The sequence below is a fragment of the Maniola jurtina genome, chromosome 10 (genome assembly GCF_905333055.1).
Source record: "Maniola jurtina chromosome 10, ilManJurt1.1, whole genome shotgun sequence".
In the NCBI taxonomy this organism is placed as follows: Eukaryota; Metazoa; Arthropoda; class Insecta; order Lepidoptera; family Nymphalidae; genus Maniola; species Maniola jurtina.
This window is the reverse complement of record NC_060038.1, coordinates 208,555-231,833: the sequence shown is the minus strand read 5'-3', so window position 1 is coordinate 231,833 and position 23,279 is coordinate 208,555. Positions and strand designations below refer to the sequence as shown.

Below are 23,279 nucleotides of genomic sequence, written 5' to 3'. Positions count from 1 at the left end.
AAGCGTCTTGTAAAGATAAGGGTAGGGTTGTCAGCTTAACTGAGTGCTACGCTTGAGAAGTACTGCTTCTGCTTTGTATTAGGGTTCCGTAATCAACAAAGAACCCTACCATGTTCGTCTGTTTGTCCGTCCGTCAGTGGCTTGGATAACAGACTATTAGTACTAGAAAGCTGTAATGATATACAAGGATATACATTTTCGTCTCGCAAACTTGTGGTAAAATAAAATCTAAAAAAAAAAAATTTTAGGTTTTACACAACATCCCCTACACGTAAAGTGGTGTGGATTTTTTTCTCGTCTGTCTCATGGTGTGGGATATCGTTCGATAAGTCTTTCAAAAATATTTTAGCTTTGTTTCAACCATTTTTAGATTCAGAGATCCGTTTGCGATATATTAAGCTTTGAAGTGCAGACGGTCGACTACGGAACCCTACATTTCACATGGCCCGACACGTACTTGACCGGTTTTTGTAACTTTGTTAGTAAATGTTACACGGCAACTTCTTAAGATGGCTGCGCTTCGTTTGCAGCAAAGCTAAAAAAGTTAAAGCTCTTTCTTTTTTATTTGTTCACAAGTTGGCACTTGACTACGTACATTGTTCCTGCATGAGGGTATTATTATTAAAGGATAAACTGGCTGACTAATATAATACCTACCAACATCCCTACCTACTTATTTTGCAAGTAAATAAGTTTGCACTGTAATGAATGATAAAAAGTTTTGAGAAATTCCAATGAATGTTTAAAACATCTAAATCCACGGACGAAGTTGCAAGTTAAAGTTTGTTTACTTATAAAAAATAAATGAAACATAAATAATCCAGTTTGTATCCACGCTTACGTCATTGTTTCTGACTCAACGCGGTAGCCCACGTACCTACCTATTCCATTGCAACGCATGCCAGGCTTCCGCTAATCCTTACTAAATAATATGTATTAAAAATACGGAAGTGTGTCTGTCTACCGGTCCGTTTGCTAGCTTTCCATGACCTATCCGTTTGAGATGGCTTGTAGCCCGGGGAAAGGCATGGGCTGCTTTGACATGGGCAATTTGAAGCGACACCGTAGAAGTCGCTGGCATCATGCTTTTGTAAATCAAAGATCCACGGGATTTGTAAAAACTTATACTTATTTCATCTAATTCTAGTAGAATCAGTAGAATATAAATACAATATAAAACAATGAATTAAATTACCTCACACACAATTCATTAAACTGCATTTCGGAGCCGGGAGTAATTTACACGCGTTAAATCAAATCAGTTTTGAACAAATTGATAATTGCGTGCCAGTCGTGTGCCAGTGCAGGCAGCTACAGCATTATGTACTACTACTACGATATATGCGACAAATGATTTAATTCAGCTCATTCGGTTACTCGCAGAGTGCATTACAATGCATTAACTGTAAATTAATATTATAAACGTAATTTGTTTACATTTAGTTCGGTAGTAGATATTACTTTAATGTACAGTGATTACAAACATACTTAGGTAATGGATTGTGGAAATATGGTGGTTATGAGTTAAGACCTTTTAAAAGTTATCTATGGTACGGTATGGTATGGAAGAGATCGCTATTTTAGCGATAAAGTCGCCTATTGTACAAAAATCTATTATATCAATACATTTCAATGTTTATTTTACTTTCCTTTTACTTTATGGTACCTGTCAATATAATTATGTACTACGAAAAACAAAGTACTGTGAGTTACGACCCTCTTTCTGTAATCGAACCCAATCAATCTAAACATCAATACAAACCTTTCTCGTGTAAAACATGGATCACTTACACCCACACAGGGTGGCCTAATAGTCCACCGCTCGCATCCACTAATAACTGACCGGACAAACAGACAAGCCCTATTAGAGCAAACCCATTACCCGTCGCCCACGCCCACGCCCACGCGGGGCCGTAGACAATCGCTCAATTTATCCCTACCGACCGTAATCATCATCCTTTTAGGACTGTCACTGTTATTAAAATGTACTCCAATATTTTTTACTGATAACAGACACACCTTTCTTAATTGTATCCATTCAATGTCGTTATGGCCTAGTATAGAACCTTCTGGCACAGTGATGAGTATTGCTCTTACATATCAGAAGTCCCGAGTTTATTTCCAGCGAAGGCAATTTGGGAATTTAAATTTCTAAATTGATTGAAATTTGTTCTGGTTGGAGACTTTGGTCGCGGCTAGTGGCTTATAGGCAAGCTTTGCTGCAATTTTTTGTTCTGTTACGACGCCTTAGAATCGGAAACGGGTATGGGTTAAAATAAAAACTGAAAATACCTACCCCATCAAGAACTCTGCTTTTATTGTAGACTGCATTGACATGATTTACCAAAATAAGAACTCGGTCAAAAGAAAAGCGTATATAGATGAAAAAGTAGTTAGAACATGTGTTTCTGAAAGCATGATCCGTGATCACTGAATATACTAGCTGCACTTTTGAACTTTTGATTCATCGAAATGTCCTGTGGCAAGTCGAAAGAAAGTAAGGAACGATGAAGAAGATATTATTATATACTTTACATATTACAGTTTCTATTTCAGTGCTAAAAATTTATAGTGCTAAAAGTATCATTTTCCCATAACGAAATATATTGAATGCAAGTGTCGCATATTGTAAGCGGATAGGTGCAAGTAAAAAAGAACATCTGCGACCGTAGAATGTAGAGAGGTTGGTATTAGGGGTAGCGGTAGTGGGGTAGCGGTAGAGGGGTAGCGAGGAACGTGATTGTGATATGGGGAAGGAAAGCTTATGAAAGCTCTCGCAGCTTTCAGGCACGTATCGAATATATTACAAAGCGAATAATCGTACTCGCCTTGCGAGGTGAGGTGTTTAGAGCGGTAGCGGTATCCATATAAATTCACGGTATATTCTAGTTGAAACGTGTTATTCTATTTGCAATAGGTTTTGAGTTTCATTTGGTGTATATTTAGCTACAAATCCAGGTTGTAAACTAGAGGGTCATAGACAGTAAAATAACAATGCATTGATTACCTCTTCCTTTTCAAAGTACTTAGTTTTAATTTTTTTTTAATTTGGAAAGATATGAGTATTGCTGTTTTCAAACTATAATTTTTAATTTCGCTAGAAAGTTCCTACTCGTAATGTGGCAATTATTGTCCTCGTTAGAAAAATTTGTATATTAGTTTTATTGTCAACTAACTTGTATTCGTGACTTTGTCTGCGTTTAATTAAAAATCCGGTTGAATTTTTAAAATTCCATTCCACGGAGAGTCTACATATTTGCAGCATCTCTCTGCAGTTTATTTAAATCACTTTCCCCTTAATTCATTTTTATCTGTTCTTGTATAGGCTTCTAAATCTAATACTTAATTATTTATTCTAGATAGTCTAGTGTTTAAATCCAGTTCACCCCATAGCAATGTAGGTCAGGTGTAAAAGAGCAAGAAATACAAGTAATTACAACCCGAGGTGTGAACACGCGAGGCGGCGCGAGGCGAGGTGCTGTAACTGGCGCGATAAATATTCATCAGCCATTGTTCGAGCTTCTTTCTCAGCTTTGATATATCGAGTTTATTACATGAATAATATCAATTCTTGTGTTATATGAGCAAGAACATGCAAGTCTTTATTTACAAATGCTATAACTATATTTAAATATAAAAATTACAAAACAAAAATGTCATCCAAAACACTGTAACGAGGCAGGGTGCCCAGAAAGTTAGCTGCGTTACCTCGTTGAATGGCCAGACTAATATGCTGACCGAGGTAACTGCCAGACCTCCGGTCACCCGTGGACTCCACGAGACGGGACGAAAGGTCTATAAAATGAATCTGGCATCCTCGCCCCACGAACCCATGGTCTCCACCCCAAAAGGCACAAATATGAAATTATCCATAAGTAATATTATAAATCCGAAAGTTTGTCTGTCTGTCTGTCTTTCTGCTATCTTTTCACGGCCCAACAGTTAAACCGATTCTGACTAAATTTGGTACAGAGTTAGCTTATATCCCGGGGACGGACATAGGCCACTTTTTATCCCGGAAAATCAAAGAGTTCCCACGGGATTCCTAAAGACCCATCCGCTCAACCGATTTGTGTGAAATATGGTACCGAGGTAGCTTGCGTCCATGTTATTGACATAGACAACTTTTTATCCCGGGAAACCAAATAGTTCCCACGGGATCTTCAAAAACCTACATCTACGCGGACGAATTCGCGGGCATCCTCTAGTTTTCTATATTTTCATATTTGCGCCTCTTGGCCCTTTCCGCCTTAGTGGCTGAGCAAGACTCAGGTTTTTAAATAAAATCCTGTTACTACAGAATACAGTTCAGCCGTTCTTGTTATTAAAAAAAAACATTTTAATATCGAAAACTATTGAATATAATAATATTATAATAATATAATAATATTCAATAGTTATAGTATATAGTAATAGGCCGGTAAAATAATATCCCGATATTTTTCAGGTAGATTATAACAGAGAGTAGGAAGGTAGTACCTTCCTACTCTCTACCGCATTGTCTGTAGGTCTACGAAAAACAATAAGTTCACAATTATAGGCTAGGTACAGTTTGTAGCGCGAAAGATTAAATCTTACATCAAAGTATCTAATTACTCGCAGGTGTGAAAACAAGTAGATCTTGCACGCGAAGAGGGTGGCTAAGTTTACACGATAAATATTCATTAGCTACTGTCGAGTTTGACCTTATTTCCAAGTTTCATGTTATGTTGAGCTTCTTCTTGTAAGAAATAGATCAATTCCATGAAAAATCTTCGTTTGAGAGCTTGTAACATTTATAGGTATACACGTAAATTGAACTTGCTTTCTGTTCGTTTCCATTACTGCATCGTCATAATATCACAACTAAATTCTAACTGATTATGGAATAAAATCATTTTCAAATTAATTAAGCTATTTTTAATCAAAAACTTAATTAAAAAAAAATTAATTCACATTCACACTTGTCTACAACAATTTTAAGCAGCGCGAATATTAAAGTTCGAAGGAACAATTTCATAAACAAAGTCAATTTTAAAAATATCAGTTCAATAAGAAGGCGTAAACTGGAACCAGTTTAAAATGTTACAAGTAAAGAGATTAAGCTGATAGTTGGTAAGGCACAGCTGGAGGATCATCGGGGAATTCGTCGGTTCTAAACTTCCAAAGTTATGTATCACTAAAAACAAGGAAGGAAGGAAACTACAGTTTGTTATTTTAGCAGGAAACTTGACAAGATCTCGTTACTTAAAGAACGTATCGGCGTTCACGATTGTATCGGCAGCCGGGACGAGTCGGGGCGGGGGTCGGGACGAGATAAAAACCGGGACACGTTATTTATTGGCAATAAACGCCCCGCGGCGGGTCCCGCTCGCTCCCCACTTTACGGGAAGTTAAATGGTCTAAACAAATATTAGATGGCTATTCAGTATAGGCACTGTTCTGTGATTCAGCGAACCATGACCTTCCACTCCGGTGTTTTGTATTGCCCTATCTTTGACCGACGAGGTTTTTTCTCTTTGATGCAACTTCATCACATTAGATTCCTCCTACATGAATGGGTTAAGTATTAGCTCCGTTTTTAATCCAGTTTTAATTAAGTAAGTAATAACCACAGATTTAGCCTTAGTATTATTTGTTCTGTGGTAATAACCCTATGGTTATTGCCTATGCACGTAGTTCAAAAAACGTAGCACTTGTAAGCACAGTGTTGACGACTTCCCACCAGGTGGACCAATAAACGGGTCGCAAAAAGCCACTGAAGCGAAGTGGCGAGTGAAAGTCCCGACAAGGGACTTATGTCGAGCTGAGGACGTTTATCGTTAGATGACGTTGACGAAGAACCAACACGGGTCAATGTCACATTAACAGCGCAATTCGTTGGACTAATTAGGCAAATTCAGTCCCGTAAGGCGTACACCTTATGAATTGATTAAGCAAATTATTCAGAAGTTATAGAATAACTTTGTCTAAACTAAAACTTGTAAAAACAAGGAGCAATGCTCGCTTGGTGGATTTCGCAAAGAAAACAATCGACGCCAGCAAAGTTTTCGATTAGCATAAAACAAAAATCCGCATCGCCCGGGTGTTCACCCCGCCGCCACGCCACGCCACGGGTTTGCTGTCACGTGTGTATAGGGCTGCAACCATCTAGCTACTCGGATTAGTTCTAACCGTCTAGCTCTAGCGTACCCGGATTAGACTGCATTGTCTTTTGAAGTATCACGTAATTTTTAATCTTGCAACAATTTAATTCCACAATTTTATTCTCTTCTCAAAGCTGGTACTATCCCGGGCACGGACCGCTAACTTGTCGGAGTGGGTTTTAAGCAATTAAATATCACTTGCTTTTTAACGGTGAATAAAAACATCGTGAGGAAACCTGCATGCTTCAGAGTTCTCCATAATGTTCTCAAAGGCATGTTACGTCTGCCAATCCACACTGGATCAGCGTGGCAGTCCCAATAACTCATATTTGATAAGGATTTAGATTGATTGCACCATCTAATCTCGGACATAAAAGCCAAAAAGCCGATAAAACCCTATAAATTGTCCAAGATTTCGAAGATAAGATTTCCTATCAAGATTTTACAACCCTACATGTGCGGGACTTCGCGAGGGTTCGTCATGTCCCTCGGATCGTTCACCCTCCGGCCCTCCGCGAACTAGAACAAAACATGTGCTGTTTGAGGATCCTAACTACCGCCGATTTGATGTTCTGTCATAAAACTAATGGGCTATAAATGACCTCACTGTACTTTGATCAAATTTCTTGCTTTCAGTTAGAACTTCTTAGATTTTACCATCCGAGTTCATTAATAGATCAATGATTTGAGAAATGAAGTTAGCAAGAAAGAAAACATTTGTCTGTTATGGAAAGATTACTCTATGCATTCGGATTCGGACGATTGCAAAGAGAAGTCTAATTTTTCAGCCAAAATGTATTCAGCTCGCCAAAGACGCAAATTGCTTTTCCGAGTTGTGTACGTTGAATTAACGGTGAAGGAAAACATCGTGAAGAAACCTGCATGGCTGAGAGTTCTCCATAATGTCCTTAAAAGGTGTGTATTTGCCAATCCACACTTGGCCAACGTATCACTTAAACCCTTGTCATTCTGAGAGGAGACTCGTGCTCAGTAGTGAGCCGGCAGCGGCTGACCCTGATAATATCGTATCATAACCAAATATCTGAGTTAAAAAGTAAAGCAAAATGTTCAGTTAGTTAAAGTTTAACTTCGTTGTTTCCATCTAACTGGTCGTATAAAATACTAGAAGTTGTAATGAGATTCCGAACTTATTAAACTTTTATACTTTTCGTGGAGTGCCAACTCTGTCTGAGTTACGACCTTTGGCCCGGCTATGTCTGAGTTACGACCTTTTGCTCGGGTTGTTATTGTTTTACCACTTTGTTGCTCTGTTAATCCTGTTAAAAATACAAAGTGTTGCGCAGACAACTTAATTATACCAAATAAACTCGTTTTGTACATTTTATGTCTTTGTTCTTTAGCCTCTAATCTAAATACCATTATTAGGATGTCTTTGTGCATAATTGTTTCACAAAATAATTTAGTTTGCTCCAAAATAATTTGTAGACTTCATTTTAGTTGAATAAAAATTGGAAAATTTATTTGATCTACATAATTATTCGTTCCCTTCTTTATTTATCTCGTTCTCCTATACCAACGTGTTCCTGCAATGTTTCTTTTTGATAAAGAGTGTGATGATACATAAGCATAGAATAATTAAACACAAACAACAACATACGGGCCTGTTTTGTTTGTATTTCAAATATAAATTCACGATCTATTTAAGTACCTTTACAATAAAGCTTTCAGTCGTAGTAAAAGTACTATCATGTTTACCTACGCTCTACGCTGTGCACTGTACATCTGCATCACCCTGCACGTATTAAATAATTTCAGGTAGAGCTACAATTTATAAGGTACTTTAATAGTTATTATGTAATTTATTTTAGTCTACCAATCCACATTGGGCCAGCGTGGCAGACTAGGGCCTAAACCTTCTCACTCTGAGAAGTGACCCGTGCTCAGTAGTGAGCCGACAAATGGTTGATCATGACGATGAATAAGCTACGAACTTTTATTTACTTAGGCAGATAAAGAACTACATTTCTATATTTAGAAATCACAAGTATTAAAGCAAAGAAATAAAACCCTAGTGTACTAACTTTAATTAGATGCTATTTGAGAGTAAATAATTTAATTATTTTAGGCAAAACTAGCAAAGAGAAGGAATGAAACGATGTACAAAATTAACACTCTTTATATTTTTCAATGATTCATTGGATTGGTTTATCAACGAGTTAAAATGGGTACACAACAATTACACAGTTAAGATGAGTTTCCACGGAAATTATTAGGTACATTATTAGGTATACATAACACAATTTATAACAATCAAATACAGAGAGATACAGTAAGAATACTTATCTTTATTCGAGGAGGCTCGTTGCACAAAAACTAACTACTCTCACCCCAACAGTGGTTTATATAGGTTACTATCTTTCTTTGTTCCCTCTACATTTTCCTTATACCAAGCTGACAACATAACACAATATTCTGTTCATAGTAAACAATTAGGCTGAATTACTAACAATTATATGTTTCCAGGCACTAGTTAACATTAATATTAATAATTGAAACCATTATCAAGTTAATACAATATTTAGTTTAAAGTTATTTATCAAAAGTACACACAAGTCATAAGTCAATTGAGGTATTTTAATTCACAATTATAGTACAGCATTACACAAAATTATTCTTAAAGATCATAAGATATTATTCTAATAATTAACAAATAGTTTTCTCTATTTAAAACATTATTATAATTTAATTAAGTAGCAATGACGTGTAACTTGAAAGTTTCTGTCGGAACTCTATAATAGTCAACTGTTCTATTCTTGAATCACATTATTTTCTTGAAACATAAATTAACTACACATTACATCACAAAATTAATAATTATTTATTCTAATAATGTCTACACTTTTCTCTGTTTTTCAATTATACATATTTTAGTAACAAAAATAAAAGAGTATAGCTAATCTTGATAATCAGCCTATTACCATCATAATAAGTACGAATACAAGATAAACAAGTGTTGCCACCCCTTTTTACAATTATTGCTACCTAATTTAATAGTAAACAGTGTTTACATACTTCAATAATTAACTATTCCTCATAAATCACAGAATAAATTTCTTATTTTAAAATAATAATCTATCACGGCCAAACTGACCGTGCTTCGCTCTCGAAGCATAACGACAAAAAAAAAAACAACTTTTCACATAAGGACAATAATAACTCATGACACAGTGAAAAATCAACATGTCTGTGGCTACCATTTACTCCTTACTTTCAATGTGTGTGAAATCCAAAATCACTCCACCATTAATTCCAATAAAAAAAAAAATTGACAAGTTTTTATTTCTTACCACAGTACATATGTGATACTCCATGGCCTTAAACACCATTGGTTTTCAAGCAGCACCAGAAAATAGCCATGAATACCATTGGTTTTTGAAGCACCACTAAATAATAAACTTCCTTTAAAAATCCTTTAACACCATTCGTTTTATAGCAACATTTTATAATATCCTTTTAACACGAGTGGTTTTAAAGCTATAGCATTTATTTTTTTACTAAAAATTACAATCTATCACTGGTCATCGACATACTTTTTTATTCACTACTTTCAATATAATCTTCAACCAAGACATTTTGATCTATCCATTCACCAGGCCAACGTCTTAACTTTTCCTTGGCAATTATAATATCCTTTAAACTTCCTTTCCCTTTTAAAGAAAATCGATCATTTTCCAAAATATTGATAATTTCATATGGACCTTTGAATTTGGCTCTTAATTTATCATGCCGTCTGTGATCCTGATTAACATAGACTACGTCCCCAATGTTATATACTATATTATCTCGCCTGGATAAATCAAAACGCTTTTTAAAATCACTAGCTACATTGACTAGTCGTTGGTGAGCTAGTAAACGCTCAGCACGAACATCTACTAATTCTTTTTGTACATCATTACCATTATCAGTCACATCATTCAATCGAGCCTGTATGCAAGGTATATTACCATTAAGCCCAACTAATAAACGAATAGGAGCAAAACCAGTAGATTTTTGTATAGTTGAATTGAGTGATAATTGAACTTTCCATAAACCGTTTGGCCAATCTGACGTATTACATGACGTAGTTAACATATCTATTATAGTTTTGACATACCTCTCTATTTGACCGTTAGCACGTGGAGTGCCAGTAGTTATCATATGATGTTCAACTTGCCAACTTCTAAACAATGTTTGTAATAGTTTACATGAAAAGTTTGTACCGCGATCTGTAATGACTAGTGAAGGGGTGCTAAATAGAGTTAACGATTCTCGCACATTATTGACCATTTCATCACCACCCATTGACTTCAATGGTTTTAAAATACAATACTTTGTGAAACCATCTATAATCATAAGAATGTATTTATAGCCGGCACTAGATTGTTGAAAAGGACCCGTACAATCTAAATGTACCGTATGGAAAGGTATAGGAGTTTTTTTCTATTGGGTATAACATGCCTTGTTTGGGCCCTGTATGTGATTTACGCTCTGTGCAAACTAAACAATGAGAAAGATACTTTTTAATAAAACTTGTTAGTCCTGGAAACCAAAAAGACTCAGAAAGTTTTTGAAAGGTTTTATCATAACCTACATGACAATTTTCATCGTGAAATAAACGTAAAATGCTTAATCTGCTGCCTTTGGGAACATACAACCTTGCCCTACCATCGGAGTTAGTTTTGTAGTATAATAAATTATTTTTAACTAAGTATTGGTTAGTATCCAATTCGCCCGCCTGTACTTTTTCAATCAATGACTGAGTTTCATCATCCTTTTGTTGTGCGATTTCTAACCATGAGTTAGTTGGTATTAATACATTAATGATCTCCTTAGATTCTGGAATGAAAATCTCAGTTGTTGATGTAGATAATTTAAGTCGGAACCCCGTAACCTTATCTGATCCTATCGTACCAATTACTACGAAAAAAGAACCTAAATTATCTACATAAACAAGTAAAAATTTAAGATGTCGTACAGCTTTAGTTATGGCTCTTTGAAAGACAGATGGGCCATTGCAAATTCCAAAAGGCATTTTCACAAATTCGAAATGCCCATCTGGCGTGACAAATCCAGTATACTTAACAGAGTCTGGTGCAATAGGTATTTGGTAGAACCCGTTTTTCATATCGATTGAAATAAAATATTTTGATTTACCTAGCTTATCTATCTGATCCTCGATAAGGGGCAAAGGAAATTATTTTATTTAGGGCTCTATAATCTACGCACATTCTATCATTTCCGTCCTTTTTTTTTCACTAATAATATGGGACTCGCATAGTCCGATGTACTCTCCTGAATTATATTGTTATTTAACAAATCCTTTATTATTTCTTTAACCTTTTCTCGTTCCACTGCAGCTAACCGATACGGGCGGTAATTGATTACTTCATCTTTTTTTTATCTAATTTTTAATTCTCCCGTTCTGACGGTACTCAAATTACCGTTAGACGGTATAATGGACGGATATTTCGTAAAAATTTTTAAAATACTTTCCCTTAGATTAGAATCAAGATGTTGGATCCTATCAGATAATTGGGATAAACTGTTATTACCGCATTGATATTCTAGTAAATTAACTTCTTGTTGAATTACACGAATCTCTGTATTTCGAATTAATCTACTTCCATTTGAATCTGTAACAATGGCTACGTCCGGATGTAACATCGCATTGCGCCTTATTATACAATCATATTTGAAATCATTATTTTTTACGACGTAAATATCTAACTCGAGACAAATTTCCTCAAATTTAACAGGAACTGTTATTTTCCCCTCTACGTTTATTTTTCCGTTACCTATACCATCAATAGTAAAAAAACAAGGCGATATATTACAATCAAGGCACTTGGCAATTGAATATTTAATGATACTACAACTAGCCCCCGTGTCAAGTAAACAGTTAATCGTGTAGTTATTGATCGTAATCTCAGTTAATTGTCATAGTTGTTTAGCAGCAGTTTCCTTATCGATCCGTTTTTTGTGAAAGCAAAAATCAATGGAATGACCCTCCTTGCTACAAAATACACAGTAAAGATTTTTAGTCTTTTTTACAACTTCTTTACCGTCTGAAGAAGAAGAAAGATTTTTATTTCCTTGTAAACATTGAGAGGAAATATGGCCTAATTTTCCACAAGAAAAACAAGTACGGTCCTTATCAGTTTTAACTCGCTTTGGAATACTAGGCCCGGCACTATTATCGGCATTATTTTCTAATGGGCGTTTTCTTGTTTGTTTCGAAAATGTAGAAAACAACGTTATTAATTCCGACGTGTTAGTAACGGAAGTATTATGGCAAGTTATTTTAATATTTGGTTCCCGAATTCCCCCACACACAAGCTCAATTAATTGATTTTCAGAAAAATTAATCTTACAACTCTGTAAAAGTCTTAACTTTTCTCTTGCATAATCACAATACGAATCACTTGAATCCGACGAATACAATACAGCCTTTGATAATTTTTCCGAAAGATTTTTCTTTTCAGGATATAATGCAATAATATCTTTGCTAAAATTCTCCCAATTTCTACCTTGTTCGGGCTCCCATGACTCAAACCAAGATAAAGCAGACCCTCGGAGGGCCTTACCTGCTTTAGCTGCTTTTTGAATACTGCTCCATCCAAGCTCGGTGCCGAGTAACTCGATGCTTTTGCACCAGGTCTCAGCCCCGTTGTCGCTTTTCTCAGGATCAAAAATAGGCAGCGCGATGTCATCGCTGCGTTGATTGGATGTTAACGAGTCACGTATACTCTTCAAGATTTCTTGCAGCTGCTCGTGGTTGAGATTCATTGTCCCTCGTTTTTTCAAGACCTGTGTAACAAAAATGCTATTAGGTTTCCATTGCCATAAATAATTCGTATCCCACTTCTGATATTAAATAATTTCAGGTAGAGCTACAATTTATAAGGTACTTTAATAGTTATTATGTAATTTATTTTAGTCTACCAATCCACATTGGGCCAGCGTGGCAGACTAGGGCCTAAACCTTCTCACTCTGAGAAGTGACCCGTGCTCAGTAGTGAGCCGACAAATGGTTGATCATGACGATGAATAAGCTACGAACTTTTATTTACTTAGGCAGATAAAGAACTACATTTCTATATTTAGAAATCACAAGTATTAAAGCAAAGAAATAAAACCCTAGTGTACTAACTTTAATTAGATGCTATTTGAGAGTAAATAATTTAATTATTTTAGGCAAAACTAGCAAAGAGAAGGAATGAAACGATGTACAAAATTAACACTCTTTATATTTTTCAATGATTCATTGGATTGGTTTATCAACGAGTTAAAATGGGTACACAACAATTACACAGTTAAGATGAGTTTCCACGGAAATTATTAGGTACATTATTAGGTATACATAACACAATTTATAACAATCAAATACAGAGAGATACAGTAAGAATACTTATCTTTATTCGAGGAGGCTCGTTGCACAAAAACTAACTACTCTCACCCCAACAGTGGTTTATATAGGTTACTATCTTTCTTTGTTCCCTCTACATTTTCCTTATACCAAGCTGACAACATAACACAATATTCTGTTCATAGTAAACAATTAGGCTGAATTACTAACAATTATATGTTTCCAGGCACTAGTTAACATTAATATTAATAATTGAAACCATTATCAAGTTAATACAATATTTAGTTTAAAGTTATTTATCAAAAGTACACACAAGTCATAAGTCAATTGAGGTATTTTAATTCACAATTATAGTACAGCATTACACAAAATTATTCTTAAAGATCATAAGATATTATTCTAATAATTAACAAATAGTTTTCTCTATTTAAAACATTATTATAATTTAATTAAGTAGCAATGACGTGTAACTTGAAAGTTTCTGTCGGAACTCTATAATAGTCAACTGTTCTATTCTTGAATCACATTATTTTCTTGAAACATAAATTAACTACACATTACATCACAAAATTAATAATTATTTATTCTAATAATGTCTACACTTTTCTCTGTTTTTCAATTATACATATTTTAGTAACAAAAATAAAAGAGTATAGCTAATCTTGATAATCAGCCTATTACCATCATAATAAGTACGAATACAAGATAAACAAGTGTTGCCACCCCTTTTTACAATTATTGCTACCTAATTTAATAGTAAACAGTGTTTACATACTTCAATAATTAACTATTCCTCATAAATCACAGAATAAATTTCTTATTTTAAAATAATAATCTATCACACGCAATTAAAAATATCACGACACCATTTGCTTCCTCGTTTTTGATTCGATCCACTAGGATATGGAACGCCCTTCCGATATCAGTTTTCCCGTCCACTTTTAATATAGGCACTTTTACTTTTACGTCAAGAGAGGCATCTTCTTGACCAAACGCCCACCATCTTAAGCTGCATCATCACTTGCCAGCAGGTCTAATTGCAGCAAAACGCTAATCAATAAATTAAAAAAAAAAAATAAGTTTTACAATAAGCGATATTTTGATTTTCAAAAACTGTACTTTTACTGTCCTAAATAGTTCACGAATTTACGAATTCACTGGTACGAAGCAAGTTGATAAGCCAATTTCTCATATCCCGGTTCTTGAATCGTGACACATGGAAGAGTCGCGTGGTGTGCGCCGGGGTTTATGTCTCGATTGCTGTCATTGCTCGTGATTGGAAAGTCTGGAAGTTTGACGCAACCTTTAGGGCCATATCTCACTAAGATGCCATGTAACACCAAAGGTACTGCATGAAGTGATGTGTCTCACTTGACTACTGGTACCCTTGAAAGAGTTGCGGCATATTTCACTGGGACGGCAAACGTCGCATATTGCATATAAACTTGCTCTACCCTACACCTCATCATTGCTTTTTACTTAGCATTAGGGGTCAAACGCAAGCTAATTTTGCAATTAAAAAATTCTCGACCGGCGACTGTAATTTGGCAACGTCTGTCTTTATCAAACACTTTTCCAAGCTCCTTATGCAGAGCATATTATTGCAGAGCATATTGTACGGTCATGGAAAGTGACGAAACACTGGAACACGTGCTGCTTAAATGCAGTATCAGAGGTTCAAAGTTGAGTCTGTTACTTCTTCATCGTCGTGACAAACATATTGTCTTCAACTATTGAAAGATTTTCCTATAATGGTATACTATTAGGCGCTTAAAATCTTGCTGTCATTCTAGTGTGATATGGCTTTAACTGATATCAATTTTCTAATGCAGTTAACGTCAAAACTGCCTATACTTAGGTTTACTTTGCGTGCAGGAATAGGTCTTGTGTTTTGAAGGGCTATTTACGAATTCCCTCTACCGTTTACAACTCCCAGTATTATTAATGTTGTTTTGTCGTACCTACTAGTAGTTCACTATGGTATTGCAGTAATCTGGATGTAATGTTTATTGAAATAGTTTTGGTTTATGTTAACTCGTAAGGTATTCTTAATATCCATTTTTAACTAAATATTTCATCAACTTCTTATGTTACTTTGATTTCTTTTTTTACGTTGCTAACTTTTCGGTTGCTTCTAATTCTATTATGAACAAATTCAAATCAAAAACAATCTCAATCCAAATTCAATTCAAATCAATTGATATGACCACCCAAAAATGAACAACAAGTAGGTATCTACCTGTAACAAACTCTTGATAATATTGAAAAAAGTGTATTTTTTGTAATAAGTTGATTACATTCAGCAACTAGCCTGCGGTCAAAGACATATTTGCCTCTGCGTCCTGCTATAAATACAATGCTTAAAACACTAAATGCTTCCATTTCAAATATCATAAGTTGCTGATGATATAAAGCTATCTATCGCTAGCGCAGACTGCAAGATTGGAACATTAAAGTGGCCATAAAATTTTAAATTTCATCGATTACGAGTCCATAAATCGGGCATTTCCCAAAATCAGCAAAGCCCGCAGTGTGCGGGCCCGGCGTGTATGATTGTCCATTACACATGAGCAGTATCGGAAAACGATTTGACTCCAGACGGGATCCTCGCAACAAAGGGGAGGAAGGAATAAAACAAAGAAAAGTTTTTATAACTCTCTCGATCGCCGCTATCGGCCCCAACACTCGCCGAAACAACTCACTGCATAAGTGCTCAATATTTATTTTTGTTACTTTTTCTTCTCAAACTTCAATATTCACGGGTTCATCGTCTTTTACCTTTATATTTTTATTGAAACTAGTAACTGTAGGTCTTGGATCTAGTTGTTTCTGATTGCGATGTTTTCCATAACAAGTGTTTAAGTACGTAGGTACCAGTAGTAGGTAGGTGGATAGGTAGGTAAATCTTTTCATTAGGTTGGGAGATTTTTTAAACACATTATAAAAGTGGGAAGTAGTTACTTATGTTGAATGAAATGTCAAATCAAAGTTTAGTTCACTTGATATTATTTCCACAATTTCAAAAATATATAGTATACCAACAAATGTTTTCTGATTTTTACTGAACTTTACAAAAAGTAAAAAGAAATTTTTAATTTTTCTATATCTTCTTCGTGAACTTAATGTTCATATACTGAGAATAGAATTTTCTAAATATACATCTCCATAAAGTATAGATAGCTCACTTTCCGACAAATTTAAAGTTTCTACATTCCTCGCAAGAAGTTTGTGTGTGTATCACTCCCTTGTGAGCAATACAATATTGGTAAAGTACAGATTATAAAATTTACGAGCGCTGGGAAAGGAAGCAAAGATTTAAAGCCAATAGTAACAGAATCTATGTTTTAAGCCCGATAAAACGTTGAAGATCTTTTTGCCCACCCGAGACTTTGCGAACCCGAAACCACAGGATCCGCAACCGAAGAAGCTAACCACTGCACCAACGAGGCAAATTGCTATACACACGTTATATATAAGTAGTGTAACCAAATCGAGACGCCGCAGCGGACACGTCCCTCGGGACTCGCGACAAGTGAGAACGAAGCTGAAATTTCACAACTACTAACTGAAACTTCACCAACCGAGTTACCCCCGGCCGAGTTAGCACATAGATACAAAAAGAAGATATACACACATAACAGATTTATGTTAAACTAAACATCCCCATTTTATGTCACTTAGCAGTGTGACAATTCTTTTATGAAGTTTAAAATTTGAATTGTTCGTTATAGAAAAAAATTACAAAATACCTTTTTTGCTTCATTAACTAAGAAGAAAGAAAGTAGGTACAGGTAGGTTTCTGCTACATTAGGTAGGTATTTAATTTTGTGTTCTTTAACGGTTGGTTTTGCTATGGTACCTCATTGTGATATTGACCTGTTATATTAGATTATTACAACCTAGACGAGTGACGAGATGGAAAAAGGCAGAAATGGCCGACTACGTATCCCGTAGGCAGCTAATTTGTTAGTCAGATACTAACTAAAAATCTGGAATAGGTACATATAGCAGTACAAAGAAAAGTTTAACGATTACGTCTCCTAGGAATTTTCGTGGAACCCAGTGAAAGAAAAGTTTCAAAATATAGTTTTACCCTGTCTTTCTTGTCTCGATACCTATTAAAAATGCCGGGCCTAATACCTGAAGTAATAATTGGTAATTTTCAATAGTACTGCAAGTATACCATTTCACTGAGACGGCTCGTGAGGTAAGGTGCAACTTGTGTTGACGTAACAATCGAGATATTCAATATCGCTATCAGAATGTCTATTTCATACTAAATTTTGTATATCAGTGATGTTGACAAAAATAGTTGTAGTTTGCTGTAATTCTCAACTCCCACTGACTCATGAGCGAGATTGGGAAAGTGCTCTGAGTTTCGACAATGATAAACTGTCCGTCAGTTCGTTATGATTGTTTCGTCTGTCACGCGTCTATGGAGAACAATGTATCAATGTCATGGGTTTAGATTTTTGAGTGCCATTGAGACTTGATGAAATATGGAAGATAACGTTCTCCAAATTACTTTGTTTTAGTTAGGACTGTAATTATTGCCCCAGTTAAATAATCATTGAATGTCGGATGGAAAAACTAAACTAACTAAAAGTTAAGAGTACTTAATCGAAATTACCACATTCTATTTTGCAAAAGTGTTCAATCACTAACCTTGTCTAACTGCTATGTAACTTTTTTTTTAATTCATTTCTTTGTTACAAATGGGGAAAAAACACGATATAAATATCAGTCCTTTTACAGATCTGAACGTAAATACTTAAAAAACGATCCACATATGAGGCAGTCCACCGCCGGGGATAGGTTGAAATCCGGTATGTTTGTCTCAACGCTTGTGTCCATGCTTAGATACGGAAAGTTGTCGGTTTGCACAAAGGCCGACGAAGAGTCCTCTGGGAGTCCTTCGAAGCGCGGTAGGGCCGGCGAACACAAGTCGCTGCCATTTTCCATGTTGGTAGCGAAATCCATAGGCATCACATCGGTAAGGGGAGGCGGCCTGCGCAAATGGTAATTTCTAGGCATCTCGCCATAGTTTCCAGGTTCAGATTTCTTGGACATATTCAGCTGCAGCGTCGTGGTCGAGTGACGGCTTTTGAAACCTCGGTACTCTCCCTTTTCACGGAGTTGTCTCGTGAGATACTCGTATTAGTATACTCTGCCATTTCCGTCTGAAAATCGAACGACGTGTACACGTAGAGATGCTGGTATAAACAAGAAAAACGCATAACAAAAATCCGCGAAGTAATGGACAAGGCGGATTTCTTGTTAACAAGTGTTCGAATATGTACAGTATACTTACTTAATAAATAGTCAAAAAACAACGTGAAGAACAACAGTAAAATAATAATCACAAAATAACTTCTGGTTTAAATAACACGTTGTGTTGTGGACATGATATATTTTGTACACTCGGTACCCGCTATTTCAACTTAATATGTTAGCGCGAGACAACAGAGGTTAGAGTGACTTTGTAAACAACGTCAACGGACACTTACCACTATTTCTATCATACAATACCGATTACGTTACGTTTCATTCCATCCTAAAAAATGGAATCACAGTTACAAAACTTATTGTTAATACAATTTTATCCCTATTTTTCCCTTAAAAGTCTTAAAATTTTATTTCAAAATACCCGCACTGTAGAAACATTTTGATGTTTCGAGTCATTTTCGTATTTTCGTCTTATCTTGGACCATTATAATGTTTTGAAAGTAATGTACTATTATTAAAATAATTGTTTGTTTCATAATTATAATAATTTAACTATGTATAACTAAACCATGATAATTATAAAAATTATAGTGACATCTAGTGGCCCCTTTAACAAAATGAAAGAACCGACGTTTTTCTACACGCCGTTAGATGTCATGGTTCAGCTTAATGCTTTATCTATTCTCACCTATGGGCATTTTCACTTTAAATGGCACTTTGCTGTTTTGGAGGTGTCCTTTTGATTGCGTAATTTTAATAAATATTTAGACATATAATTTAGTAATGACTTTAGTTTATATTGAAAATATATGAATCAGATTTCCTTTTTTTGATAGGGAAGGACTCGGTCTTCATCGTCCTTCTAATATTACTCAGGCCTAGATAGTAATGTACTATTATTATATCTTCAGTTCATCTATACGTACAGTGTCTCACGTGACGCCTTTTTTCCTTGATTATATTCCTATTATACCTAGATGTATAACGCTCATCGCTATTCGCATGAAACATTCAACAGGCACCAGAGTTATGAAGCTCGAGCTCGAGTGAAGGCGGGAACACAAAAAGTTGTGCATTGACACTTACAATTTTACGATGACGGACGGACGGACAGACGCCATAGTACAGAATTCTCGATAGTACATTGCTCTAGCAATTTGCATGTAAATAACGTTAATGAGTTGGACCATTTTATTTTGAACCATATACCACTGCAATTCTGTTCTAATTTTCTGTAACCACTAATCCTCTAATCTGCTAGTTCAATTTATTTCAACCCTTGCAGTAAATTTGTGTTTGACATTGTAGAGCTTACGTAACGATATTAGCATTTCTTCGATTACCAGATGCGATTGATTCCTGTAGCTGACATAAAACGCATAAAAATGTGTTGCTTGAATCATCTCTGTTTTTAAAATAATTCTACACTATCTATGCCCTATCTGGAAGCTGTTCGTGGTCACCCTACACTACTAATGTTGAAAGTGCGCTAATTCACAAGAAAAATAGCTCGCTAGCAAATCGCCCGCGACGCGCGACGCTACCCGGAGCTGCGGGAATGCCTGTAATTTAGCGTCGGCTTAGCGCGACATGTTAACGCGCTCTGTAATTCAGTTTAAGCCTTTAAACCCGCCAGCTTGCACTTTTTGTCTCGCCTCCTTTTACAACGACATTTTCTTTATTTGCCCGCTTAAGGTGGTCCCTCTTACGCACCTCTCCATACAAACGTTGAAATATTAAACTTGTTGGTTGGAGGCGATGGCTTTGTAGTGTACGTCTTTATTAGGTGCAGGCTTATGATCGACTTCTTATGGGCTACCAGTAATAATAACGAACTCTTACATGCTATTGTTTAAACAATATTTCTTAATCTAACCTACATAATTTTGCATCCCCTTTTGTTCTAATTCAACACGTAAGCAACCTACATGTATATCAACGTATTACGCCTATTTTTTCATTATGTGTATCTATAACTAAGCCACATATCGATTTATCTCTCCATTATCTATGCCCTAAAATAATAAATTTAGTCAAATTACATCTATTTTGAAAGTTACGACCCTTGAAAAATCTCAGTTGTACGGCCAATTTTGAGGCAACTTAGTATATAAGAAACTAGAAAATTGAAATTAACAAAGTCGTGTCACACTTTATAGTAATTTCAAATGTCTTTAATTAGTTTGTATAATAAAATGTTTTCTTTTGGGAAAAATAGGCGTGATTCCAAACGTCGTCGTCGATTTGAACTCTTCCTTTGCCGTTTTTAACTAAGAAATATTGTATATCAAGCCAAATTCATTCACCCAACCTCTCTCGGGGTGAGGTACGGTGAGAGGGAAAGGATGACACGCACAGATAACGTTATTTCGGTTATTTCCTTCATCTGTGGAAACGGCACTATACCTACCAACGAGTTGTCGCTGGCCGTGAACGGGGCTCTTAAGGACTGGGTAGAGCAAAAATAGCGCAGACAATTATGCTGACAAAACAAATTACGTAAAGTAATTTAAAGTTGTAGTACAAAAAGTCTAAAATAAAATGTTAATGTAGCTTACCAAGCAGTTTTACTTTTCCTTTAAAATATTTTTATTTCAAGTTACTTTTTACTAAGACAAATTATTTAAAAAGATACTTTTATTGTATCAATGTGGGCTTATTTCACAAACCAGGGCGCGTTTGGGACCTTCATAGCTTTAGTTTTAAGTTTAAGTTAATTTAAATCCAACAGTTATTAACAGTCAAAAAGTTGTACATTAAGTACCTAGGTTGAATAAATTATATTTGACTTTGAGGAAGGATTTTCAGATATTAAACCCGAGTGAACTCGCGGGCATCAGCTAGTAAGAAATATAAGTAAGGCAGAGAATACTACACCAAAGATAATAAAACACACATTAAATGAAGCAGCTGCGCCATATTTCCGCCATTCCTGTGTATAATCAGCTGCGAGGCGAGTCGCGGCGTTGAGCTAGTAAGATTATCGTTTTGCTCGGCGTTACTTATCCTCTTATCTCTTAATGCATTCCTGTTTAAATGGGTGACAATTTTATAAGCAACATTTTTATTATATTTTTAATTCAAACACGGTTTTTTTGGTGGATGAGTTACGTTCCTTCCTTACTTCATGATACTTTTCTATACATAGTTAAAGAGTCGCTTCCTGGTAGGAAGCGACTCTGTTTTACCTCCTACCTTGTTCTGTACCTCAGATATAGATAGTAATTCAAGAGGAAGGTTTTTATGTATACTTTCGTATTGTTTTGTGTTAATTTGTTGAAATATGACGATAACTGTTCACGATGTCGGAAGAAATCAAGCCAATCGAAAATGCTATCTTATTCTTTTGAAATACATCAAATCTACATAATTTACATTGTACCCGCGCGAAGCCGGGGCGGTTCGCTAGTGATATTATGAAATCAAATTCATTAAGTTATGAAATAAAAACTTTTAACATTTAAATGAAAAGTGAAAAGCCGACTGCAACGTTTATTAAAATATTTTGAACACAGTGTAACAAATACAGTTACCTAATAGCGAATATTCTAACCACCAGCAGACGTGGGAGGTGGTACCGTCAAAGAATGTTCACACGGTGTACCACATTTGCATAATGTTTCGCAATCACGTCAGTTTGTCTGAGGGCGCATATCTGCGTAACTTGTGAAATTATTTCCAAGCAAACAAACTTTAGGAAGTAATAGCAAAGCTGCATATTAAATTCCCTTATTGAATACGGGCTTAGTGTTATTCAATTTCTAAACCGAACATGTTGATGAGGATATTTAACGATTATTTCATGAAGTTGCAATACAGTTACAGAGGAGTTATTCTCAAGAGGAGGGGTAATGTATCGAAACAGTTGCGGATTCTTCTTAGTTTTAGTTTGAAACAAAATGCTGCTCCTACCGAGAAGAACCGGCAAGAAACTCGGAAGTGACACTTTTTAAATTAAAATTCAATTATTTTGTGAAACTGTAATTACTCCATTCTCTTGAAATATTTGCATAAAATGTTCATAATACGTTTTTGTATCACTACATTTTATCTGGTAATATTGTTATGCTTTTGTATGCTACTCTGATTCTACGTATTTCAATGAATTATTAACTCCACTGGCGTCATTCGTACCTACCTAAAATACGTAAAATGGGTACCTATAGCAAAATATAATCTTTCATAAGTAATCTCTCACAAAGGACATGTAGGTCTACCTACCTGCTGATCAAAAGGTCCATCGTTACAACGTCCCTCAATCCGAGCAAATTACAAAGCGACCTTTTCTCCAACTTGCGCTAAAAAGCGGACTTTAAATTGGATCGGACCTCATGAAAATTATAGCGTGAAGAGTCATTCCTTTTCTTTGTCTGCATTTAAGGTAGATGAGAAATCATCTACTTTAGACGGAGAGAAGAAAGAAATGCGTCATAATATAAACTTTGAAGGGATTTTAATTTTATTGATATTATCTGCAAAAAAAATTGTGGTTTAGCAGAATTCTAAGTAACGGTGATAACTTAAGGGTTAACACCGTCCTGTTGAAATAATGATGATGAAAA

The 23,279-nt window shown here is 35.5% G+C and overlaps 1 protein-coding gene and 1 long non-coding RNA gene across 2 annotated transcripts in view; one reads left to right on the top strand and one right to left on the bottom strand.

The window, feature by feature from the left end:
• The window catches only part of LOC123869064 (collagen alpha chain CG42342), a 255,617-nt gene that overhangs the window by 59,467 nt on the left and 172,871 nt on the right, over positions 1 to 23,279 (top strand). The gene's annotated exons all lie outside the window — the stretch shown is intronic.
• LOC123868638 lies at positions 1,317 to 19,457 on the bottom strand. The gene is made up of 3 exons (XR_006796693.1): positions 19,406 to 19,457; positions 10,020 to 10,024; positions 1,317 to 1,329 (listed from the first exon to the last, which is right to left on the bottom strand). It is a non-coding gene; the product is annotated as an uncharacterized LOC123868638 (long non-coding RNA).